Below are 21034 nucleotides of genomic sequence, written 5' to 3'. Positions count from 1 at the left end.
ACTTCCATTATTTATGAACTAGCTCCCTCCTATGTACAGACTGGGTAGCTGAGTTGGATGCTGCCAGGAGTTTAAGGAGAGGAGGCAGCCTATTGTAAGGAGCTCTAACCTTTCAGGCTACTGACGTGACACTAAATCAATGGACTTAGAAAATTGTTGTACGAACTTCTGCACTTTTAGATGCCACACGTAAAAAACCACACCAAAACACATTCACAGTAGCCTTGGCAATATTCAACAAACTATCCCTTTGTTTCATATACATTTGGCTATGAGGCACAGGCTTGGCCTACTATACAACCCTTCATTGATGTGAGTTGAGTGAGTCATGATCATATCTTTACCCAGTGGGCATACGACGTTATAAAGACGTCTTTTTCTGTTTAAAATCTGGTTGGGATTAAGTGGTATTTTTCATGATATATAGTAAGTCTTACTTTTGTTGATATCTGATTTTTGGTTGAAATCTGATATAACTACTGACCAGTTATCTAAATGCTACTCAATTAATAGACAGCAATCTTTAGAAGCATGTATAGAGTTTTTGGGCTATCGACCCACACTAGAACGATTACAATTATCACAATTGGAGTAATGTTCTTTTTCAGAAGAGTTTGCATGATTCAGCTTAGCACATTTGACAAACAACAGGCTATAGCAGTGGTTTTTGTAGTTGCACTCCACACAATTCAAAAGTGAACATTCACTTCCATAATATTTGTTATAGGCTACCAGCATGTAAGATAAACATGCACAATAATACAGGACACCCTAACAAAAATTCACTAGCATTAAAATGCAGTAAAACAGCAGTACATAATCTTTGCTTAATTAATGATGCTGTATGTGATAGCTTGCTGTGTATGTTGGGTTGTAATGGTAACCTGTTGTCTGTGTTAGCTAATTGCACTGTTTATTGTGCTGCACATTTTCTTCTGTCCCAATGAACGCTGTTTTGATGTTTAATACATAACACGTAGACCTACAGTATGTATTTCATTTCAATACCCTACTACAATCCACCAGGATTTACAAAACCCAATTTTTGTTTATTCCCATCAATAATTAGTCAAACATTTAAGCTCCTGAATTTGACCATGACAATATGACTATTATGTGTTCCCTTAAAGTTTTTAAGCAATTAACATAATGCATGTAGTAATTACATTTCAGTTGCTAAAACTTAAGTTCAAGGTAAAACTTGCCATTATTCCATAAGGCCGTTGGGACAGAGCGCCCAGTAGGCTCCACAACAACACAGCTGAAAAACAACATTTCTTCAAATTGACAACAAAAAAAAAAAATCTAAATGTTTTTACTGTTAAGTGGTAGTCCCTGTTCTCCTGCATTCTTGTTTTAATTTTTGTAAGTAAAGCGGCAGTTTGTTGGAGAGAAAAACTTCAAGGAAAGATTTGCTTGGGTAATTTTTTGCTGGGTAATTTTAGCTAGCTAATGTTAGCTCTATGGTTAATCCTCCAAGGACATGGTAACTTTTCTTTTTTACCTGTTGTAGCCATTGGTTGTAGCTAACTAGCAAACGTTTTGATATTTTGATATCTGTTTAGTTAATGACAGTGTGTGCGTGAGAGAGAGAGAGAGAGAGAGAGAGAGAGAGAGAGAGAGAGAGAGAGAGAGAGAGAGAGAGAGAGAGAGAGAGAGAGAGAGAGAGAGAGAGAGAGAGAGAGAGAGAGAGAGAGAGAGAGAGAGAGAGAGAGAGAGAGAGAGAGAGAGAGAGATGGTTGATGAATTTACATATAGGAAACATTTATTGTGTGTGTGAGACATTTTAAGCTAGTGTAATATTTTTTTTTGGGGGACTCAGTCGGGGTCTCAACTTACTGTTAAGAGTTAGAATAATAGAATACACAAAATTTGGTTGTGCATCAGCAGTCACTTAATGAGCCCATTTCAGCATTATTCTTTTTTTAATTATTGGTAAGTTATTCTAGCAGCCAGTTATCTAAACTTGTAGTAAGCATGGTTGAATTAATGACCTGGGTGGGGCCGATTGATCACCAGTTATCATAATAAAGGGCAAAATGAGTAAATGTGCATGAAATTAGTTGTAAAATTGCCAAATATTCTCTCCGCCGCATGGCAAAATGTGTAGAAATTTAAATTTAAAACTTTTACATTTTTTTAATATTTGCTGTCACGAGGCGGGCTGCTAAAATGTTTTGCTCGCAAGGTGGGGCCACTGCGGCCCCTCATTATGAGTTCCGTTTTTCTGTAGCCCCCACCCCCATCAATGTTGCCCATCCCTGCCTTAACTAATGATTCATCATGATTTGACTCTGCCTTTACAGTTGAAACATGTCAATGACCAAATGCATGGCCTCTACAGCAGTGTTTGGCCACCCATTCACTTACCATTGACCTATTCTGCCACATCCCAGGGAAATAAGAGCGCAGAACCACCCCTTCTTAAATCCATAATCATTGACAGTTAGTTTTGTGTGCAAAAATATACTCTGATCTTTAATGTTTATTGATTCATACTAGCCACTTGTGTAAGAGCTAGGTTTGTAATAGCTATGCTGATGATCATTAAAGTTTCTTCTCTGCATCAGGTGAGACTGGATTCCCCAAGAGACATGCTATTCAGCTGCCCATGCTTGCCTGATCTTAGTGTTAGTAGATCCAATTGAAATAGCACCACTCTAATAATATACATTTGTAAAGCAAATAAAATCCTATTTTAACTCGCCTTTTTCTCAGGTGCAAAATCCTTGTGTCCAGATTCAACAGACACCTCCCTCAGTGAGTCATGTAAAGTTTATCCCATTTCTCTCTTGCTCATTCTCCTTGGCCCTCACTCAAACACAGAAATTTGCACAGTTGCAGAGAAGAGGAAGAGATTTGCCAATTACACCCATTTCTAACTACGTTTGGTGCAGGAATGATATGAGACACAACTTTTGAAAAATATAATATTTTATTGTCTCGTTATTATTTTATTTTATACTTTAATTGTTGCATTCACCTTTGATTTTTTTTAAGACTGCCAAAGCTGTCATCAATTGGGGAACCTTGTCTTAAGGATTATGGAGTGGTGTGTTTATAAAAGTTGTTTGAACATTGCAATTTAGATTAAGCAAAACTTTACCATTTAGAGATGAGTTCAAAATGGTCATTATTCAACTACTGTTGAATTTTGATATCCTCTTAAAATGTTTCAGATTGCCTTTGCTACCACTCGTGTGTGCTCCATTGTAGTTAAGTAAGAAGTAAGTGAGCAGTTGAGACATTGACAAAGACAAAGATAATTTTTTTGTAGATTCTGACAGTTTTTTTTACTGTGTGTCACTGTTCTGTCGTGTCCTGCATGCCCACATTATGCCAAATGTTAATGTATTTTATTATCTTTTTATACTTATAGTAATTGTCATGAAAAGCCATAAAACTCAGGAGGTTAATGTGTTGCAGGCCCTCTGGAAAGTTCTTAAACATGGCCCGAACCGCAATGGTGAAGGAGGATGTAAAGTACAGTGCCGTCAGAAAGTATTCAGACCCCTTGACTTTTTCCACATTTTGTTATGTTACAGCCTTATTTTAAAATGTATTAAATCTAATTGTTTTCGCAATCTACACACAATACCCCATAAAAAAAACTAAAATAACTTATTTACATAAGTATTCAGACCCTTTCCTATGAGACTCGAAATTGAGTTCAGGTGTATCTTGTTTCCATTGATTGGAGTCCACCTGTGGTAAATTCAATTGATTGGGCATGATTAGGAAAGGCACACACCTGTCTATATAAGGTCCCACAGCTGACAGTGCATGTCAGAGCAAAAACCAAGCCATGAGGTCGAAGGAATTGTCTGTAGAGCTCCAAGACAAGATTGTGTCGAGGCACAGATCTGGGGAAAGGTAAAGAAAAATGTCTGCAGCCATGAATGTCCCCAAGAACACAGTGGCCTCCATCATTCCTAAATGGACAACATTTGGAACCACCAAGACTCTTCCTAGAGCTGCCCGCCCGGCCAAACTGAGCAATCTGGGGAGAAGGGCCTTGGTCAGGGAGGTGACCAAGAACCCAATGGTCACTCCGACAGAGCTCTAGAGTTCTTCTGTAGAGATGGGAGATTATTCCAGATGGACAACCATTTAATCTCTACACAAATCAGGCCTATATGGTAGAGTGGCCAGACGGAAGCCACTCCTCAGTAAAAGGCACATGACAGCCTGCTTGGAGTTTGCCAAAAGGTACCTGAAGACTCTCAGACCATGAGAAACAAGATTCTCTGGTCTGATGAAACAAACCAAGATTGAACTCCTTGGCCTGAATGCCAAGCGTCACATCTGGAGGAAACCTGGCACCATCCCTATGGTGAAGCGTGGTGGTAGCATGCTGTGGGGATGTTTTTCAGCAGCAGGGACTGGGAGACTAGTAAGGATCGAGACAATGATGAATGGAGCAAGATACAGAGAGATCCTTGATGAAAACCTTTTCCAGAGCCCTCAGGACCTCAGACTGGGGTGACGGTTCACCTTCCAACAGGACAACAACCCTAAGCACACAGCCAAGACAACGCAGGAGTGGCTTAGGGATACGTCTCTGAATGTCCTTGACTGGCCCAGCCAGAGCCTGGAATTGAACCTGATCGAACATTTCTGGAGAGACCTGAAAATGACTGTGCAGCGACGCTCCCCATGCTACTTGACAGAGCTTGAGAGGATCTGCAGAGGGGGATGGGAGAAACTCCCCAAGTACTGGTGTACCAAGCTTGTAAAATCAAACCCAATAAGATTTCAGGCTGTAATCACTGCCAAAGGTGCTTCATTAAAGAACTGGGTAAAGGTTCTGAATAATTATTGAAATGCGATATTTCAGTTTTTTTTGTATTTAATACATTGGCAAACACTTCTAAACACCTGTGTTTGCTTTGTTATTATGGGGTATTGTGTGTATATTGCTTAGGGGGAAAAACGATTTAATTAATTTTAGAATAAGGCTGTAATGTAACAAAATGTGGAAAAAGTCAAGGGCTCTGAATACTTCCCGAAAGCACTGTATATGAGCAAGTTGCTCTTTTTGGAAGACATCTACCTCTAAGCTATACTGCCACAAACTTTTTCAACTAGTACCATGGAGATCCACAAAGTTCCTTCAGGAATGTCCTTCTCTAGTTCTTTTCAAATCTGAAATGTATAAAGTTGTAATACGCTGATTATCTTCGTTGCAGATCGGACCCATCACACCACTCGTCAGGAGAGCCACTACACTCCAGATAGCATCCTATGCTCAGAATTCCTTGATGAGTATCTACCCAATCATTTACATCACATTTAAGTCATTTAGCAGACGCTCTTATCCAGAGCGACTTACAAATTGGTGCATTCACCTTATGACATCCGCATTCACCTTATGACATCATGCCACTCTTATTAATCATTAATAAAACAAAACAATGGGCCTATATACATTGTGTCCCAGTCTTTATAGGCATGTAATGTCTGTGGGGGAATTATGAAACAATAACTGTATGCACATGTGCAAAAAAATGTGATGTATATTTGTTTTGCCATTGCTTGATCTATTTTACATGTATGAATGTTGCAGATTTGAACTTTAATTGGTGCCTATGGAAACAAATAGAAATGTAATGAACAATCTTTTCAATATCCAACTTTGTCCTCTGCAATACTGTAGTGCTGTAGTCAGGTGTCATTGCCGGGTTATGATGAGGTCTTAATTAAGACCAGTACATAACATAGCACATAATATAAATGCATTCAACTGAAATGTGTCTTCCGCATTTAACCCAACCCTTATGAATGAGTAGTGGTCAGAACTATGACCAACTGGTCAGATATAGGCCACAATTATGATCAACTGGTTATATGGTGGTCAGAAACATACATAATATTCTTGTCAGTAAAAATATGTAGGCTATATATAAATAAGACATCATAATGACGTCTTTTCAACCAGTTGTTGCCTTCTGGGATAGTTGCGTTGAGAGCGATGTCACAAATGAATGTGTGTAATATATACTTTTTTGTCCCTGCATCACAATAGAGGACAATCATATGTCTCTCTCTATCTCAAATCACATTCAACTTTGTCCTTGAATCTAATATTGCGTAAGATTTGATTGGGTACCTCATTTTATGAGGTTTTACAAGAGTAAAATCCAAGGTGGCTATAACGACACAGCATGCAGTGTTCACGTCTTTACAAACTGTAATTAACAGGACCACAACAGTGCTCACTGTAAAAAAAAAGGAAAAATGGCCACGTATGCATATAGCAATGGACGTCAATGACTATTAGCTCGAAGATCACGTAATGATAATTGGTGAGTTTATCCCCCATATCAAACATGCATAAAAAAATCCATATTGTTGATAATGTCATTAACGACTATTTGCCAAAGCCAAATAAACTAATCCAGTCAGCTTTTTACTGCCATGACTATTTCTGCCTTTGGGCTATAAATTGAGCACACACAAATACTGCATTTATCCAGTTTTCTGGTGCCCTGTACCTATAGCCAATAGTGTTGAACTTTCCCATTCAAACGTCACCTACTCGATTTACCATCTAATTCAGTTCTTCATAGCATAGCGATGCTTATCCACCATCTGAGAGTCATTTCCGAACATAGTCATTGAAATTAATGAATGAATGAAGGCTAGTACATTCCCGACTCAGCGTTAGGTATTTACCCTTATGGCTAAATGAATATCAATTAACATTTCAATTGAATTTAGACGGGTGGAAATTAATTTTCCTTCATCAGTGATGATTACGTTGTATTACAATTCACAGAGAAATGCATTACTGGTTCTTTATTGCACTTAATAAATAGGGTTAGGTCTCTTCACAGGGCTGCAGGTGGTATTAAAATGGATGGTGATTTGGACCTAAGCACCTGGGCAACTGGCATCAGCACAACCGACCATTATGAAAGTAGTTTAATCACATTTTCATATTAAACATGAAAGCACGTGAGTGTGTGAGCTTCCAAAAGACAGAGACTTCAACAGAGAGCTGGACAGGAGCATATGTGCCAAACATAGCAAAATATGCTCTATCGTTGAATGTAGCCACCATGCCAGCATCACAATTTCAAATTCATCGTAACTCTAGGATATTTATATAGGCTATATAGGCTAATATACACATTATGCATGACAATAAATGCATGTAGGGTAGGTAGGCTAGAACTAGTTTTTCCCTCCTTCCCAATATCTTACAATTGACCTCGACTCAAAGCTCGCATTTAAAATCGCCATTTGATAAAAGTAGACAAGGGCTGTGACCGAATAGTATGTTTGAACAGTCATATTTCAATATTGTATATTTACCATGAGGCTTGATCTCCACCACTCGTCACCTCAGACAATTTCCCTCAGTGCCATGTCCCGTTATTTCAGAGTGCAAAGCTCTTTAGAATCATCTCCCCAAAAATCTGAGGCACAAGCTTTGGCAAAGAAAAATACTTCACTTCAAAGGTTATCAACTCGCCTTTTCATACTCCGTCATAATTCCGTCCAACAATTTTGCAGAAGAGAAAAACTAAAGGATCCCCCTCTGCCGGAATAAAGTGTTTTTAATCCAAATACGGTTTCCTTCGCCAGAGACGACCATTTGCTCCGGCTCTTGCGCACACCTCTTTATCTTAACGACACGAAAAATAGATAACTTAAATATATTTTCTTCGCTCACGATTCAGGGTGCACTTGCTTGACAAAATGCCGAGGTCTCCTCTCGTCCCTGTTGGCGAGAGGATGCGCTGATCGAAAAATGGAACAGAGATACATCTAGTGGCCCTGGAAGGAACTTCAATAAAGGGGATTCATATTTTTAAAGAGACAAGGAATGTTATTTTCCCCCTAAATGTCTGCAAATAAACTTCCCCATATCAAGTCACGATTTTACTCTACCCTATTGTAGGCTACTTATTGTATTGCACACGTCCGGTGTGGGCATTTCCCACAATGAATGGCTTGCTGCTGTTGCATCACATTCACAGTTACTTGTTGACTACAATTGTTTGCATGATTGTTTTTCTAGAATAGTATGAGTACCTCTCAGTGGCACATCACCCCCAGGAGAGTGATATTTATTTCAACCATGAATGGGACTTAGGCTCCATATGGAGCTATTGTTCTGCAAGCACTTTACCATTGATACTTGAAGCACATATATATTTTGACCAAAATTAGAAAGGGGGCAAAATACTTTTTCACAGCACTCTAATGTTTATGATATGTTAGAGAAAGACCCCACTGAATGATTCAGAACATGACCAATTATATCTGTCTTGTTAAAATGTATTTAAAACATAAGAAAGTGAAATGTTGATTAGATTAAAGAGTTTAATAGTCACATGTACAGGGTTGCAGATGTAATTACAGTGTACAGTGAAATGACTTAGCTACCGGGGCTCAAACAATACAGGACAAAGTGAAATTAAACAATGCACAGGGTGAGCAGGTAGCTGACTAGTGGTGGCTATTCAGCAGCCTGATGGTCTGGGGGTAGACACTATTGGCCAGTTTTACAATTTGTGCCATGATGCTCCTATACTGCCCACGTCTGAGTAATAGAAACGGGGAAAACAAGCCATGGTTCGGGGGACAAGCCATATTTCTTGAGCATCCTGAGTTGAAGAGTAGCTGTTGTGCCTTCTTCACCACTGTGTATGTGTGGTTTGACCATTTTAGCTCCTCTGAGATATGTACACCTAGGAACTTGAAGATTTTGACCATCTCCATGGCTGCCCGGTTGATGAGGATGGGGGCGTGCCCAGCTTGGTTCCTCCTGAAGTCCACAATCAGCTCCTTTGTTTTGCTGACATTCGGGGAGAGGTTGTTTACCTTGCACCACGCCATCAGAGTGTGAATATCCTCCCTGTAGGCCGTCTTGTCGTTGTTGGTAATCAGACTTACTACTGTCAGGTTGTCTACAAACTTGATGATGGACTTGGAACTGTGTGAGGACACGCAGTACAGGAGGGGACTGGGGATGCACTCTTGTGGGGCCCCGTGTTGAGAACCAGTGCGGAGGAGGTAATGTTGCCTACCTTCAACACCTGGAGGTGGCCTGTAAGGAAGTCCAGTACTCAGTTGCATAGGGAGGAGTTCAGTCCCAGGGCCTTGAGCTTTGTGGTGAGCTGTGCGGGCACTATGGTATTGAAAGCTGAGCTGTAGTCTGGGCAGAGTGAGTGAGCACCCTACACATGGAGAATGCTAAGATTATTGCTCTGCTTGCTACAAGAATTGTGGGACTGCCACTACATATAATTTAACCTAAAGGATATTTTCAGCACCACAGACAGGACCTCCATGTTAGAGGCCAAGGGCAGTCAAAATTTGTTTTTTGTCATATTGTACAACAGCTAATGAAACTAAATGAAAATGTATCAGTGTTTTTTCCTGGTAGTTGTTGGTTGAAAATACAATCTACACATGACCTTTTAATCAGCAGGTTTGCATGGGCAGGAGTTTTTGGCTTTCCATGGTGACATCACCATGAGGTAAATTGGTTAATAGACCATTAACAAAGAGTTCCAAACCTCTATGTAAAGTTACAGCTAGTTGTCAGTTTCCCCCTGCCTATTCAGACCACTCCCAGACAGTCCTAGCTAAATTATTGCTTGAGAAATAGTTTGTGCTATAAAGCTACTTTTTACTATTATAATGGATATCTATTACAGTGAGATACTTAAAAATTAATTGTTACCCAGAAATGATTTGATATTGATATAAAAACAGCTACATTGGGATTTTAAGAAAGAGGGAGGAAACAACCATTACAAATGAACCCTATTTATATGATTAAACGCATGTGGGTCAATCACAGGGCAGAAAAGGCTAGGTCTAATAGATTTCTACACTACAAAGGGATTTTCAGTGGTGATTCTATTGTATAGACATAGTCACAAAATAGGAATCTCAATTTACATTGAATTGCTCGTAAAAAAAAATGTGTAGAAATGCTGTAATAACACTAATAACAACATTGTATTAAAGCGAGACGTTGTGCACGAAAAAAGGTTAAACTCCTCGGCTTTCTCAATTTTCAAACAGAAATGGAGTGTGCCTTTGGTAGTTCGTCAATGTGTCATTGTGGTCATGCGCGCCGCGACCGATGCAGCTAGTTCGTTGGCTTAACTAGCCACTTAACAAGCCAGCAAACCCCTCTAATGTGTGTTGACTTCATTTCATATAATTTTTTGGGTGGACAGAAGATGAAGAGATCGGTACGAAACGGCACTTCTGTAGCCAAATATCTTACTCATCCGTTTGTATTTTATTTTTAACATTAAATGACCTGGTATGATGGTACATTGATCAGTTCTACAGTTTAAATACGTTATTTTTGTGTTTTTGCCCTATGTTGACCTTTAATAACATGTGGTAAAGACAGAGCATAGTACAATGTTGTGGCTGTAGTAATTTCAGAATTACTACAGAGGTACAGTAATAAAGCAAAATAATGTCTGTGATATCTTGAAGCGGACTGTCCTTTTGTTGACGGTCATCAGATTACTGGGGAACAAGAGACTGATGTTCAACCGAACATCCCCTCAATAAGCACTAGAACAGAACTTTCGATTGTGATAACTGCAGTGACAGATACTGTAGCAAGCAACTCAGCTGCTACTGTTGATATGGCAAATGGGAAAAGGGAATTGCTTTCTAAGAATAAGGGGAAACTTAGCAACCACTTTTGCCAAAGAGGTAGCTATATTGGAAATCCACTGTGATATGGATTCTGTTTGCCACAAGAGGGTGTATTGCTATCCTTGAAGACTGGTGTCTGGTCACAAAAGGCCACTACTGGGCTAGCTACCCACATGCTGTGGCTGCTTGTTGCTGTCACTGAAAGGACTGGATAACAGCCTGTTTCCCCCAAAAAATTGCCTCCAGCTAACTGGGTCTTCCTTGTACAGTATCATTGCGCCTTATATCATTTCATTAATATTGCATATTTTAATTGACATTCTCCGTTTTTACTACAGACTACCGGATAAACCATTGAAAGTTTTAATGCACTTTTCACATTAATGCACTTCGGCCATTAGCAGTGAAACGCTGCCCTGAATTAAGCCATGATTCATTCCACCCACAGAATGTAAAAGCTGCTTTTTGCCAGTGGATACTCTGATTAAGGACTGTGGATTCTAATATCTGTAAAGAACCACAAACAACGTAAATTACAGCGACACGTTTCTCCTCTGTGGATCCATGTTCACTCCTCAATGCCTGAGTGAAGTACGTGTCCTCCATACGACTCATGCTCAGTACTACAACAGCATCTATCCTGTCTATAATTTATGCCATGTCCAACAAGATGATCTCCGAGATGGAGTGGCTATTTGGGAGACACTTGAAATTTACTCACACGTTGGTCATTCACCATGCCGGAGAGGTCCTCTCTAGAACCATATGAAGCACCGCCAGCTTTTCCATAAGTAATAATATAATAATAATATATGCCATTTAGCAGACGCTTTTATCCAAAGCGACTTACAGTCATGTGTGCATACATTCTACGTATGGGTGGTCCCGGGGATCGAACCCACTACCCTGGCGTTACAAGCGCCATGCTCTACCAACTGAGCTACAGAAGGACCCGCCCGGGCCATCATTCTGAGGTGTATCATTCTCATGCAGAGACCTATAGGTCATTTTCTATGCACAATGTGGAACAAGCGTGTGGACAGCTGTTAGGGGATACACAAAAAGGCAGGGGAGAGGCAAGGGAGAGACAGTGGAAGGAGAGGCTGGGTACAGCACCACATGGCTTCATCGCCCCAAGTGGAGAGAGGAGAGCACGGTGCCAAGCAGACGCTGGTGTAATAACCAGGCCCCCCTCAGGCAGACTTGGAGGATCGGCCTGCCTATTCCTGACTCCGAGGAGCTGCCTGTCTCTGTGGCAAACCCCCATCTCCTCTGACCCACTCTCCTCCTCCTCTCGCTCCTCCTCCTCCAACTTTTCTTCCCTCCGCCTTCTCCCCCATCTCTTTCACCTCCTTCTCCCCCACCTCCTCCTCCATCTCTCCTCCTCCTCATACTTCTCCTCCCACCATCTTCTCCTCTACCTCCTCTATCTCCCCCTCCTGTTCCTCACCCACTGATTTCCCTTCCAGCAAGAGATACAAAATCTGAAAAGAGCACCAATCTAAAAATAACCCATGCCCCACCATCATCACATACTGTATATACCGCTACTCAACTGCCTGCCAATCCTCCATGTACTATGTGATTGCAAAGGATAGCAAAGTAGGTCTCTTTATCTCTAAATATTGTGATTGATTTAAAGCCCCACCCACCACCTGCCTTTAGGTGGTCCTGGATACAGAGCAGGGATGATAGTCTAATGGTGTAATCTGTCTAACAACCAGGACCCCAGCACGGGCGCTGACAAAAGCGTGCCACTGCCGCGATTAGTAAATGGGTCAGGTTTTAATCCATAACTAAATTAATGGAAATGAAAATGCTTCCATTTGTGATTGCTTTTCCCGTGTGTCAGAGAGAGCTGTCAGCCACGATCTGTTCCACAGGTATTCCGTAATGACAGTGTGGTTTGTGTCCCCGCTGGCTGCTCTAATAGTGCTTCTCATTCCATTCTGAAATACGAAGTAAATCACTTTGCATGATTGTTTTCAAATGAAATTACAACTGCCATGTTATATGTCGTAAACAAAGAACGTCTTTAGCCATATTTAAATAAGAAAACCATAGTATGAGAGGATCTGCAACATTTACTACTGAGCTGCATTTGGAAGGCTACTGTAGCAAAACTCTTGAGGCAATGATGAGTTCTGCTGTGCCATATATCAATAGAATGTCAGCAACGTAACGTTCTGATCAAGGCATGCAAGTTTTAAAAGAGTAGTGATAACAATATGCCGCCTGCTCTACTGTACAGTATATATGTAAACCCCAAAAATGTTGGTACCAGAATCCCATTCACACTGATTTGGCATTCAAGTCATACTATTGAATGTCTTTCTCCCTTCATGTCTAGTAGGATATGGTTAGAGGCAGACATGTTCTGGCAAAGTGACTCATTGATGTCTGAGTGAAAAGCCCGTCAAATTTAGATCTCATGCCAGGGGGACCAGCAGCCTATTGTTCCAGGAGTGAGAGCAATCATCTGATATCATCAAACTGTAATGAATCTGTAAGGGGGGAGAGGCGAGAGTGAAATTAAATGAGAAAGACAACAAGGAAGCAACAATGGTCGTTGTCGGCCTAATATACTGTCTGGATATGATGCCGAAAATATTCAACCAGAAATTTTTACAATGCAGAGTTTAACTGCAATCAAAGCTATCAGCTAAGATTTCACAATCACATATAAGGAGTTTGTCCCCTCATTCTGTCATAAGGGAGTTTGTCTGTGTCTAACAACATCAGTTAGAGTAAAATGGGATTCATTGGTCGTGCAGGATCTCTCCTTTTGTCACTGAGTGAGAAGCTGGGAGAGTGTGGATCCACCATATCTGAGAGCTCTTTCCAATTACATCAGGCCGAGGAAAGGGGTTGGAGCTGTCTGGAACATATTGACTGCCCACTAAATCTTGTTTATACTGTGCCACGGGGTCAGTGTGACTGCTACGGCCCACTACTGGCAAAACAGATTGCCACAGGATGGGACAGGAAGCCACTAGCCTCCAGCCCTCCTCAGACCTTGGCCCAGTTTCCCCAAAGCATCTTAAGGCTAAGTTCAACATTAGAACCTTCGTTGGAGCATCGGTAAATCTGCAAGCTGTTTCCAAAAACAGTCATAATTAATGTTACACTCGAAAACACTCGTAATCTAATGCCTGCCTCAGACCAGTCATAGAACGGCTAAGTGTGTCTTTAGATCCTTTTTTTTGCCTTACCGCATCAATTTATACAGAGATCTTCTCCGCTAAACATAGAATCTCATGGTTTATCTGTCTCTCTGTGACTGCCGATAACTTCAGAACAAAGTTGACTACAAATACAAAGTTGACACTGTCTTTAATATTGATACAAACAAGTGACTTATAAAAAGATGCTTCAAATGAAACCGAGACGACTGCATTAAATATAAATACAGTAAGATATAGGCCTACTTCAATCGCATTGAAATATACAGTTTTCATTTTCACTACTTTGCAACTTGTAGGCTACTTTCTGTAATTAATCTCAATATATTTAATGATGTGTTGCCTAACATATCTCCCGAAAGGCGTAGTGGTCTAAGGCACTGCATCTCAGTGCAAGAGGTGTCACTGCAGTTCCTGGTTCGAATCCAGGCTACATCACATCTGGCCATCATCGGTAGTTCCATTGGGCGGCGCACAATTAGCGCAGTGTCTTCTGGGTTTGGCCAGGGTAGGCCTTCATTGTAAATGAGAATTTGTACTCACTTGCCTAGTTAAATCAACATGTGATGATGTGCCAAATCTTTGATTTTCTGCATTATTATTGGGTAAGCATTAGAATAAGCCGCCTCAATATGTGCAGCCGTAGGTGGCAATATGTCTCTAGGAGCTGATCTGTCGTCAGTATTGTGAAATAATTATAATGTTAAAGATTAGAATTGAGAAAGCTGATCCGAGAGCAGTGCTACAGTACCTTTCTTTCGATCCTATCAGCATCGACACATGCTCCAATGACGCACTTAGCGACTCTTCTCTCTGCGTGGCATTTTGGGAAACAAATGTTACATCTTCGGCCGTTGTAGTAAAGTTGCATTGTTAAAACACTAATAAACCAAAGTTCCATCACTATCGGGAAACCGAGCACTACTCTGTCTTGAGCTCTCCAAGGTGCTGAAACAGCCAGCCAGCTCTTCTACTCTGTGATGTCCTAACTGACAGAGGCATGGTCTTAGAGATACTTACATAATGTTCCTGGGAGTATTTCTGTGCCCACAAGAGATGACAGAAGTGTCTGTGAAGCAAGGGGCAAGGGCAAACCTCTGAATCTATCCATCAGATAAATAAAAGTGAGGTTAATTGTAGGGAAATGATTATGATATACAGAAGCCTGGTTTAGTGGTGATCTCATCTCCCGGATCAAAAGAGTCTCAGACAGTGTCTGGAATAAGTAAATAAAGGAAATTAATTTAGAGAGATTTTATCCGAGACCATTTTATTTTATCTGGGACAGTCGAGGACATATTAGCTTCTTGACCTTCTATTTCCACTTACCAATGAGGCTGACCATTAAGCTGGGCTCACTGTGCTGCTAAACTTAGCAGGATGTGTCTGCATTGTGGATCTGGTGATAAACCAATGTGCTAGTAAGAGAGCTTAAATTGATAAATAAAGTAGTGGCCAAAATGCATGGGGAAACAAGGCAAGACTACTGTTTCTTATTGGATGCAAGGTCAAGCAGATATGGCTCTTTCAGAATTCTGCACAACACCCCCCCGCTCCAGAAAATTGTCTGACATTGAGATTACAGTCAGTGTCCTTGTGGGGCAGAGGTAAACTGTCTTTGCTCGGCGCATTTTCCTAATTTGTATTCCAAAACACACAGGACACCAGCTTGACTTTCCATCTTCTTTTATGTAAAAAAATATCTCTAACTTAGTTTTTGACAACAGAGGAAGAAGTTATCAGCCAAGAACTCTCAGTCCCCCCTCCTCTTCCTACTCATCCTCCCTGGCTGCCTTAGTCTTCCTTAGCAAATAAAGGGAAACCTTGAGAAAGGAACTGCTCAATTTGTCAACCCCAAAGAACTCTGAGTTCCTCCAAGCAGCATAATCGGTTTAAACTGAGTGAATAAAATAACACCAGAGAGATAGAAAAACCTGAAAGTGTGAAATGGACCTAAATTGATTTTTGCCCTGGTCAAATAGTGCCTTTTAGGCAAAAATTCCAGTATGTGTTGTGAAATGTGATAGATACCTTACATATTCCACTCTTCATCATTTCAAATGTAAAGGGAAGTCTGTCTTTTTTTATTAGATGTCAAGTTCTTCATTGATTTAAGTGGTTGTGGCATGGGGAGAATGTGACGTCTCTCAAAACTGTAAAAAGCTTTTAACAACACACTGTTGTATCACTTACAGGTATCTATGTCAGCAATGTAGCTTCATCTTGTTTGATTCCTTCATAATGGAGAATTAACACCACATTACGAATTATGTCACAAGTACTACTGACTGCTCAAAAAAAGTTCATCCTTCAGATACTGCTGGAGAATAATATGAAATTGTGTTTTTTCCCCCATTAGGTCTCACCTCTGTTCCAGCACCCAATAAGCGTTTTATTGCCTGGAGGTAGTAGTTCATATAAAGAGGGGGGCCTCATATAATAACTCTACTTGAGGGATATTTGACTACTATATACAGTGTTCATATACACATATAACACAAAAGTCAAGCAGAGTGTATTTTTTAAATCAATATCTCCAGTATTCATTGACCCAGAAGTGTCACATTGCACTGTAATAATTTGAAAATGAGGGGTGACGGTTGACAAAGAAATATCACACCTCAGGATTCAAGGGGGTGGGAATGGAGAGAGAGGTGGGTGAAGAAAAGGGGGTCCTGAATTGTCACACCTTTATGAAGAACAGACTGCTGTCTGCCATCGCCATGGATATGCCATGGCCTTTAAATGCTGAGAATGCTGCTGGATCAGAGAATGAACCCTAATCCAGGAGTCAGGTGAAAACAGTGGAAAAATCGATAAGCGAGGGCCAAGCACACCATTATGCAGAGTGGTCCAGGGCTATGGTGTAGAGTGTGGGGAAAAAGTGCATGACTAGCAGATAGAGTGGCTTTTCCTGTAACCACTGCATAAGAGAATGGAGACCTGTGATGGAACAGCTGTCTCTGAAGGACACAGCTGTGTGTGTGTGTGTGTGTGTGTGTGTGTGTGTGTGTGTGTGTGTGTGTGTGTGTGTGTGTGTGTGTGTGTGTGTGTGTGTGTGTGTGTGTGTGTGTGTGTGTGTGTGTGTGTGTGTGTGTGTGTGTGTGTGTGTGTGTGTGTGTGTGTGTGTGTGTGTGTGTGCGCGTGCGCGTGCGCGTGCGTGCCTGTCCGTTAATGCTGGCATTCGTGTGCCAGTACTGAATGTGTGATCGTTAATTCATCATTCCATTACAGTTCAGGAGAGCCTGCTATGCTCGCATTGGCAGCCACGGTGGAGCAATACAGCAGCCGACAAGCAGCTCTATGGGCTGTAACCATAGGCCGTGTGAGCTGCACTGTCAAATAAAGCCCATTGTGAAAAGACACAATTACTTATAGAAATTAAAAAGCCATAATGAATGTAAAAACGGCCTCATAGTGATTCTCAGAGAAAGCCTTCTTTTTCAACATTCCCCCTCCTACTCTCCCTCCTCCTCTCTCCTTCCTCCTCTCTCCCTCCTCCTCTCTCCTTCCTGCTCGTTCTTAGTAAATCTCAGCCAGTCCTTCCAGAGCCTGATTAAATCTGAAAAAGAAGATTGAAGAGCTGAATACCCTCCATTCTGAAGGTAATTAATATGGACTCCCTTCCTACCTCGGCCGACCTTCACTAAAGACCTGAAAGAGACACGTTTGTTGATTACGTACACCGCCCTCATCTACTGCAGATACAGGTCATAAACCAAGGTGAGAAACACAATATTGTAGAATACTGGCGTATTAAACTGAGCCGGATCATCGTGAATTCAGGTAGAGTGTGTGTGTGTGTGTGTGTGTGTGTGTGTGTGTGTGTGTGTGTGTGTGTGTGTGTGTGTGTGTGTGTGTGTGTGTGTGTGTGTGTGTGTGTGTGTGTGTGTGTGTGTGTGTGTGTGTGTGTGTGTGTGTGTGTGTGTGTGTGTAGAGTGTGTGTGTGTGTGTGTGTGTGTGTGTGTGTGTGTGTGTGTGTGTGTGTGTGTGTGTGTGTGTGTGTGTGTGTGTGTGTGTGTGTGTGTGTGTGTGTGTGTGTGTGTGTGTGTGTGTGTGTGTGTGTGTGTGTGTGTGTGTGTGTGCTGTGTGTTTATCTTACTTGCATAGCTTGGGCCAGACAATTTCATTCATCATCCCTGCATTATTTATTATGTCACTGTAACTCCACAAGGTATTTTACACATGGACTACATTAACGATTAAGAAGAATGCTGCGCTCATACATGAACATGAATATTCCTCCACTTTAATAAGCATATTGCAGCTCCTTTTAGGATAATTATCTGAGCACCAATTTCCAAATACCAATGATAAGAGTAAATAATCTGCTCTTAAATCATGCTGACTAAATCATGCTGACATCTATGTTTGCATTATTGTAGCATAGAGAACCGGCATGCACAAGATGAGGCTGTTCGTGGCCAATACATTATTACAGTATGCAAGGTGGCATCTGTGTGGATGAAATATGTAAGGGATTAATCAACGAGGAGCTTTGCGCTTATTTTTCAGAGAACGCATAGAGCCCTGCGTTGATTATCGCTTTTATAACATGGCTATAACTGAACACGTTTGCCACTGGAAATGTGTTTATTTGCCGGTAGGACTGTGTTCAACATCAACTGAAGTAGCTAGCAAGTTTACTAGATAGCTACAGTAGTTACCGTGGTAACCAAACAAACAGACTTGCTTGTTTCGCAAACCAAACCATCAGTCCTAGCTTGCCATTATGAAAATCTAATTATAAACAGGGAGGGTCGAGCCCTGAATGCTGATTGGCTGACAGCCGTGGTAATTCAGACCATATACCATGGGTATGACAAAAACAATTTACTGCTCTAATTACGTAGGTAACCAGTTTATAATAGGAATAAGGCACCTCTGGGAATTGTGATATATGGCCAGTATACCAGCGCTAAGGGCTGCGTTGCGTTGAGCATAAGAAATGGTATATTGGCCATATACCACACCTCCTCGGGCCTTATTGGGAAATAATCTTGATTTTTAATGCTGGTAACCCATTTCATAAAAGCAGCTTCGCCTCGTGGCTATGGCCACATCACAGACATGAGAAAAAGGTCATAACACATGGCCTCTCATGTATTATTGCTTAATTATACAACGGGTGGTTTGGAATTTCCATTGTTAGAGCCTCTCCTGCCCATGCGCCTGTAACTCGTCATCGATGATTTTAAAGCTGCTTTTGATTTGTTTGATCCACAAACATTTTCATTAATGGTGCCAACAAGAAGAGGAGGAGAAAGATATTAAAGAAATGAAACAAGAAGAAGAGCAAGTGGACCAGCAACCTGAGCCTAACATTAGACATGCAGAAATCATTAATGTTAGCGCTGATATAGATGACATAGAAAATGAGATAAATTAAGAAGCTAGCTACATCAAGACAAACCAACTGGGCAGTGAAGTGCTTTATGGAATGGCTTAATATAATAATAATAATATAATAATATATGCCATTTAGCAGACGCTTTTATCCAAAGCGACTTACAGTCATGTGTGCATACATTCTACGTATGGGTGGTCCCGGGAATCGAACCCACTACCCTGGCGTTACAAGCGCCATGCTCTACCAACTGAGCTACAGAAGGACCATGGCTGTCAGAAAAGGGGATAAACATCTATCTAGCAACTGTTTCAAAAGAGAACCTAGGGGGAACAAGCTCTGCCCCGTAGAAATATACAATTCAGTATTATAAATAAATAGCTGTCGATGCTGTGACCATCCAAAAAATGTGTCATTGTGGTTTCTATTCTGATCTGCTGTATCAGTGTCTTTGCTACAATGTTTCAGTGCTGCTTTCAGATCCATGGACTGTGTCACGATTTCGGCCAAAGTCGATGCCTCTCCTTGTTTGGGCGGTGTTCGGCGGTCAACGTTACCGGCCTTCTAGCCATCGCCTAGCCATTTTTAATTTTCCATTTTTTTTGTCTCGTTTATCCACACACCTGGTTCTCATTGTCCCTCATTATGTGTTGTGTATTTAACCCTCTGATTCCCCCATGTCTTTGTGTGGTATTGTTTATCTGTTTTGACATATGCGCACGTTAGTCTGGTTGAGCTGGGTTATGTATACCCGTTTTGTATTTCGTATTCATTGTGCCGTGTGCTTTTGGTTCGCCTGAATAAAAGGCTCCTTGTGCTATCAAATACCTGCTCTCCTGCACCTGACTTCCTTGCAGCCACTTACGCATACCTGACAGACTGTGTCCCTGAAAACCAAGGTTCAGGAACTATCAGCCAGCGCTTGGGTAGTTTCGCTTTAAATGGCAGATAAATCGAAAATAATAACCGCCAGAGAACGCCTAAAATGCCACTTGACAACCAGTGTTAGTGAATATAGCATCAAGTTCTGTTGAAAAATATATGGTTTGGAAAATAATCTCGATTTTTAATGCTGGTAATCCATTGGATAAAAGCAATAATACACTTGAGTCCATGTGTTATTACATTTTTATCATGGCTGTGGTGGTCTATGCCACATCACAGCCATGATAAAAATGCCATAACACATGGCCTCTCAGGTATAATTGCTTAAATATTCTGTCAAGATCTTCACTTATCGGAAATGAACAATTCTCTCTAAATATAGGAGACTATAGAGACTAGAATGCAAAGCTAATGTTCCGGGTATTTTTTATAATATGACCCATGGTCTCAGACTTTTAAAGTTCCAATATCAAATCCTTCTATAGCTCAGTTGGTAGAGCATGGCGCTTGTAACGCCAGGGTAGTGGGTTCGATCCCTGGGACCACCCATACGTAGAATGTATGCACACATGACTGTAAGTCGCTTTGGATAAAAGCGTCTGCTAAATGGCATATATTATTATTATATTATAAATAATTTCTCGTTAACAATTAAGTTGTTTACTGTGATTGTTTTCAAATAAAAGTGTCAAAAATAGACAAGAAAAGCTTCTTAGTAAAATAGCAATTTCTCAAGTAAAAATGTAGCTAGGACTGGGAGTGGTCTGTGTAGGGAGGGGGAAACTGAAAACTAACTGTTATTGGCAGAGAGGTTTGGAACTCTTACTACTGATGTCACCAGGCAGGCCAAAATTCACTCCCAACAAAACAAGCTGAAATTTAAGGTGGTCTTTTCAAACAGCTCTAACACTAAAATGCATTATCATAATTTTCATAATTTCACAGTATTATTCCAATCTCATAGTATGGAATAAAACAC

At 40.9% G+C, this 21034-nt stretch overlaps 1 protein-coding gene across 3 annotated transcripts in view; it reads right to left on the bottom strand.

Annotated features, from left to right (window-relative positions):
• LOC124037791 (neuroligin-1-like) overlaps nucleotides 1–21034 on the bottom strand; it is a 355732-nt gene that overhangs the window by 287947 nt on the left and 46751 nt on the right. For 2 of the 3 annotated variants that reach the window (XM_046352854.1, XM_046352856.1), the window contains exon 1: nucleotides 7318–7717. The exons of the other annotated variant lie outside the window; for it this stretch is intronic. The gene's annotated coding sequence lies outside the window, so the exon portion shown is untranslated. Of the gene's footprint in view, nucleotides 1–7317; nucleotides 7718–21034 lie in introns of those variants that run through there. 3 annotated transcript variants of the gene reach the window in all.

This window comes from Oncorhynchus gorbuscha, linkage group LG06 (genome assembly GCF_021184085.1).
Source record: "Oncorhynchus gorbuscha isolate QuinsamMale2020 ecotype Even-year linkage group LG06, OgorEven_v1.0, whole genome shotgun sequence".
Lineage (NCBI taxonomy): Eukaryota > Metazoa > Chordata > Actinopteri > Salmoniformes > Salmonidae > Oncorhynchus > Oncorhynchus gorbuscha.
The sequence above is the reverse complement of the archived record's forward strand: the minus strand, read 5'-3'. Positions and strand labels throughout refer to the sequence as shown.